Source organism: Sinocyclocheilus anshuiensis, unplaced genomic scaffold, assembly GCF_001515605.1.
Source record: "Sinocyclocheilus anshuiensis isolate Anshui unplaced genomic scaffold, SAMN03320099.WGS_v1.1 scaffold2374, whole genome shotgun sequence".
Lineage (NCBI taxonomy): Eukaryota > Metazoa > Chordata > Actinopteri > Cypriniformes > Cyprinidae > Sinocyclocheilus > Sinocyclocheilus anshuiensis.
This window is the reverse complement of record NW_015558713.1, coordinates 16968-23056: the sequence shown is the minus strand read 5'-3', so window position 1 is coordinate 23056 and position 6089 is coordinate 16968. Positions and strand designations below refer to the sequence as shown.

Below are 6089 nucleotides of genomic sequence, written 5' to 3'. Positions count from 1 at the left end.
TGAGTTCTGGCTTGTTGTTTGTGGGCCAGATCTGGCCCATGTGTGACAAACCGGTTTTAGGTTGAGTTCTGGCTTGTTGTTTGTGGGCCAGATCTGGCCCATGTGTGACAAACCGGTTTTAGGTTGAGTTCTGGCTTGTTGTTTGTGGGCCAGATCTGGCCCATGTGTGACAAACCGGTTTTAGGTTGAGTTCTGGCTTGTTGTTTGTGGGCCAGATCTGGCCCATGTGTGACAAACCGGTTTTAAGTTGAGTTCTGGCTTGTTGCTTGCGGGTCAGATGTGGCCCATGTGTGAGAAGCCGGTTTTAGGTTGAGTTCTGGCTTGTTGTGTGTGGGCCAGATATGGCCTATACCAGGTGACCAGATGACCATTTTCCAGGGTCACTTCCTGGCAGATTTCTAAATTGCCTAAAATAACCAGGTGTTGGCTGTTTGCACTGTGCAGATCGATCGTTATATGACATTTAAATACCGTGAGAGCTATGGAGAGCAGAGCAGACGGCTCCTTATGCTTTCAAATCACTTTGATGTCAAACAACGATCGATCTGTGCAGCGCATACAGCCAAAACCTGGTTATTTTTGGCAATTTAGAAATCTGCCAGGACGTGTCCCAGGAAAATGGCAGGTCTGGTCACCTTACTTTACCAGCCAGTGGTTCTCAAACTTTTTTGAGTACTGGACCCCCATAATATTTCAGGACATCTTTATTTAATATATATATATATATTTCTTTGTCCTACACGGACCTCTTATAAAGCTGCAGTGTTATTCGATTTTTTAAATTTTTGAGCCAAATCTCAAAATTGTCCTGTGGTGTGACTGTCTCAAGCATGGTTCAATAAATGACAACTTTTATAAATGAAAAATAAAAGCATAAAAATGTTAATAAATACCTCTGGCATAATTTACTATTTTAGTAAATGGCAATCATTTTTTTTTCATCCATACATTTCTGAAAACGTAGGAACTTTACACATTTTGTATCTGAAAACCATGTCCTCTGGTGTGACACCATATCCTGATTTTAAATTGGCCAATTCCAGAGAAAACTTTAATTAGTTGAAGGACCCCATTCATGGTCGTGTTACTGAAGCCCCGTCAAGCCCATGACGTGCACATGGTAAATTGTTGTCTCAGAATTGTTAAAATATTACATTTTTTTGGAACCACTAATGTTTTACGTTTTGTTGTCCATTAATGTGACACCCCTAAATTATATTTTTTTATTAAAAAGTGCATGTTAAACTACATAATCATAGAAAATTATGCAAATGTGTCTTGCTTACCGCTAATAACAGGTTAGCTTGGAATAGCAAGGTCATTAATTGACACAAAAGGCTGAAACGTCCTTTGGTGTGACAGAGAATGTCCTCCGGTGTGACGCCTATAATAAATGACAACTTTTATAAATGAAAAATAAAAGCATAAAAATGTTAATAAATACCTCTGGCATAATTTACTATTTTAGTAAATGGCAATCATTTTTTTTTCATCCATACATTTCTGAAAACGTAGGAACTTTACACATTTTGTATCTGAAAACCATGTCCTCTGGTGTGACACCATATCCTGATTTTAAATTGGCCAATTCCAGAGAAAACTTTAATTAGTTGAAGGACCCCATTCATGGTCGTGTTACTGAAGCCCCGTCAAGCCCATGACGTGCACATGGTAAATTGTTGTCTCAGAATTGTTCAAATATTAAATTTTTTTGGAACCACTATAAATGTTTTACGTTTTGTTGTCCATTAATGTGACACCCCTAAATTATATTTTTTTATTAAAAAGTGCATGTTAAACTACATAATCATAGAAAATTATGCAAATGTGTCTTGCTTACCGCTAATAACAGGTTAGCTTGGAATAGCAAGGTCATTAATTGACACAAAAGGCTGAAACATCCTTTGGTGTGACAGAAAATGTCCTCCGGTGTGACGCCTATACTGTCACACCACAGGACAAAGATGTCACACCAGAGGACAAGGTCTCTTTAAAAAGCATTTTAAATAATTTAATAATATTTTTTAAACTCCTTTTTATTCTTTTTTGATAATTTTCAGTGTTCTTAAATGCAATAATTACATTAATTAAATTAAGCTCTAATCATCAAAATTAAAACAAAAAAACTTTTGAAATGTTTTACTGTACATGTAATGAATCTAGAATATATGAAAATGTCACTTTTTGAAATGAGTTACAAAAAAAATGAACTTTTTCATGATATTCTAATTTTTTGAGATGCACATGAGTGTCGTAAAAAATCTTAAACTATAAAAGTGCCACTTTGTCCCACTATCACGTGCAGGCTTGGCATTTTGCACTGGGCCATTGAACTACAACATGAATTTTAAATGCAAAGTCATAATCTAATGACATTTTGAATTGTTTATGTAGTGATCTAATTCTATCCACCAAGCAATTGTATGTGAATGTGTGAGACTTGTGATTATGGTTATAGAGAAATAACGAGAAGAACAAAGTGCAGTAAATGGTAAAACTGTTTGCACTACAAACCAGTACGTTCATAATTAAGACAATACATTAAAATAACATGGTAAGATACACCAGTTTGCAATAGCAAACAGCAAAACAAGCTAATATAGCTGGAATGACACCGGAAGCCAGACATACATTAATTAAATTAAGCTCTAATCATCAAAATTAAAACAAAAAAACTTTTGAAATGTTTTACTCTACATGTAATGAATCTAGAATATATGAAAATGTCACTTTTTTAAATAAGTTACAAAAAAAATGAACTTTGTCACGATATTCTAATTTTTTGACATGCACATGAGTGTTCGTAAAAAATCTTAAACTATAAAAGTGCCACTTTGTCCCACTATCACGTGCAGGCTTGGCATTTTGCACTGGGCCATTGAACTACAACATGAATTTTAAATGCAAAGTCATAATCTAATGACATTTTGAATTGTTTATGTAGTGATCTAATTCTATCCACCAAGCAATTGTATGTGAATGTGTGAGACTTGTGATTATGGTTATAGAGAAATAACGAGAAGAACAAAGTGCAGTAAACGGTAAAACTGTTTGCACTACAAACCAGTACGTTCATAATTAAGACAATACATTAAAATAACATGGTAAGATACACCAGTTTGCAATAGCAAACAGCAAAACAAGCGGTTGGTACAGCTAATTTAGCTGGAATGACACCGGAAGCCAGACACATTAAATTTACAAATGGCCACGCCCACTCTTACAGGACAAATAAGGGGGATATGTTTATTCATATGTTTATTTATGTAACGTAAACGCGTGACTTTTAATGTGTGACGTGCTTTAATGGGCGTGCGTGTAGAGCGGAAGGAGTTGCCATGGAAACGGGGCGCAACGCTGCACGTCACAAGGAAACACCCCGTCTCTTGCTGCTGTTTTCACTGCTTTCAGGTGAGTTTAGTCCCTAAAATAATAAAGATTGGATGTGATTTTAAGAGGTTTGTTTATGTGAATGCTGCGTGACTGTGACGTGTTTTAATGGGCGTGCGCTGGAGTCGCTTTCAAAGACACTGGAGCGGAGGGAGTTGCCATGGAAACGGGGCGCAACACATTACATCTAACTGTTGTTGACACTTCTCTTACTTGTATTTGACTCGCTTCTGTTGTTTATTTACTTTATAGAAATGGTTTAATGTCTTCGAAAAAGTCCGTTAGCATCTCTACCGTTTTCAGACGACGTATCGTTAGGTAACGTATGCTAACTCTATATTGTGCTCTTATTTATGAAAGTTTGGGCTTTTAATCAAATCTTGATGTCTAGATGAGAGCTTTTGACCGTTTTGTTGGTAAGTTTTCAATGGATGATTGGAAATTGCTTAATTTATTTAACCTAAACCTATACACTTTGCTGTTTACCGGTGACATAACGTTATCAAGGAGTGCGAAGATTGGCTGAAAACGAATCTAAAGTTGTTTTGATCTTTTATGGTAAACAAATATTGATAAAACTGTTCTGTGATTTCAAGAGTGACCAAAGATCCCTTCTACAACAGAAGGGAATGTCCAAGATTTCAACATTTCTGAAGGGAGCTGCTGACAGAGATGTAGGAAACGCTGAAAAAGCTCAATATATATATATATATATATATATATATATATATATATGTATATATAATTTTAAGAAGGCCTTGACATCAAAATGTAAGTGACACTCGACCTAAATCTAAAAACATAGATTCTGTTATCTTAAGATTATTATTATTAGTAGTAGTAGTAGTAGGTGTATTTTTTGTATATTATGTTATTATATTATAAGATTATTCTTTCTTTTATCTGCATTGTACCTCTGCTCTAGCTTGTTTCCTTCTAATAAACCTGGAACTGCATACTAAATATTGTTGGCTCTGTGTCAAATTGCTTGTTTTGTTCCTAGATTCTTCAATGCTGACGGCCTGCTGCACCCCAGCAGAGTTGGAGCGAGCCTCCTGTCAAACAACATCTCCAAGATGCTATTAACCATAAGACTAGTAAGTCAAATCTCAAACATACACTAGTGTTCAAAGTTTGAAGTTGATAAAATTTGTAATGTTTTGGAAAGAATTCTCTTCTGCTCACATCTGCAGTAATTATTTGATTAAAAATAAGTAAAAAGAGTAATATTGTGTAGCGTCTGGACCAATCAAAAACACAATTTTTCATTTGATTTAACAAATCAGTTATTCATTAGATTAACAAGTTCATGTGGTAACATCTGAATGAGTTTATGTCAGAAATATTATTTAACATCACTGAATCAACATTTCAAAAGTTTGAGGTCAATGTTTTTTTTGTTTTTGTTTTTTTTTAATTAATACTTCAATAAAGATGCATTTAATTGATCAAAAGTGACAGTAAAGACATTTATAATGTTACATAAGATTTTCTATGAATTTCTGTTTTTCCACAATTCCACAAAAATATTAAGTAGTCCAACCATTTTTAACATTGATCATAATAAGAAATGTTTCTTGAGCAGCAAATCAGCATATTAGAATGATTTCTGAAGGATCATGTGACACTGAAGACTGGAGTAATGATGCTGACAATACAGATTTGATCACAGGAATAAATTACATTTTAACAATATTCACATAGAAAAGAGTTGTTTTGAATTATAATTTTCACAGTGTTACTGTTTTACTGTAATTTGATCCAATAAATTAAGCCGTGATGAGCATAAGAGATTTCTTTTAAAGGCTGTCTCCGTATTTAACACAAATGTAAATTCAGTTTAACTGCTTTGCTAATTTCACTTGGAAGAAATGAAACATTCAGCACATTTTCCACTTGTTCTTAAAATCCCAAATACTTAAAAACGAATAAATCATCCTATTCCTGTGAAATTCAGTAATTAAGTAAATTCTGTAAAAGTAATATTCCCTGTTGAAAAAAAAAACAATAGAACCCCTCCCAAAACACAATAGAAAATTTTATGTATTTAAGGGTTATAATGGGAATTATATTGGTTTTAATGTAAACTATAATGGTGTCTACTGGTATTTGATGGATTCTATTGGTGGGATGTAAACTGGCAGATGGGAAACAATAGAACAGTAATTCCTATTGAAATAATGCCCAAAACACACTACAAAAAGGAATTTTGTAATTGTTTTAATGGAAACCATAAGAATTTCTGTGATGGTTTCTATTATTTTTTTTGCTTTTTTTCAGCAGGGTACTGATACCCATACTGTGCTGCACACTATTGACAATATTAAGCTGAAGCTTGACTTTGCAAAATTAAAATCGCAAATCAAATCGCAATATCTGTCCAAAAAAATCGCAATTAGATATTTTCCCCAAATTGCACAGCCCTAATATGTTATGTGATATACATGTCAGAACACAGTTCATGCACGGAGCTTACTTCTAATGAGATGATCTGAATCAGGTGTGTTAACAAAGAGAGACGTGCAAAACATGCAGAGCGGGGGTACGCGAGGACTGGAATTGAGAACCGCTGGCCTAGAACAATTCTTACAAGTACAACACGACGTAGCTAGGCGCCGTGGACAGAAAATAATGTATTTGAATTTTAAAGACGTGGCGCGACGCTGCGCTTCTCGTCCGGTGCGCGACCGCCTGAAACG

At 34.8% G+C, this 6089-nt stretch overlaps 1 long non-coding RNA gene across 1 annotated transcript; it reads left to right on the top strand.

Annotated features, from left to right (window-relative positions):
• Positions 1 to 3370: 3370 nt before the first annotated feature.
• On the top strand, positions 3371 to 4479 carry LOC107681454 (uncharacterized). The gene is made up of 3 exons (XR_001633253.1): positions 3371 to 3411; positions 3643 to 3708; positions 4394 to 4479. It is a non-coding gene; the product is annotated as an uncharacterized LOC107681454 (long non-coding RNA).
• Positions 4480 to 6089: the final 1610 nt, after the last annotated feature.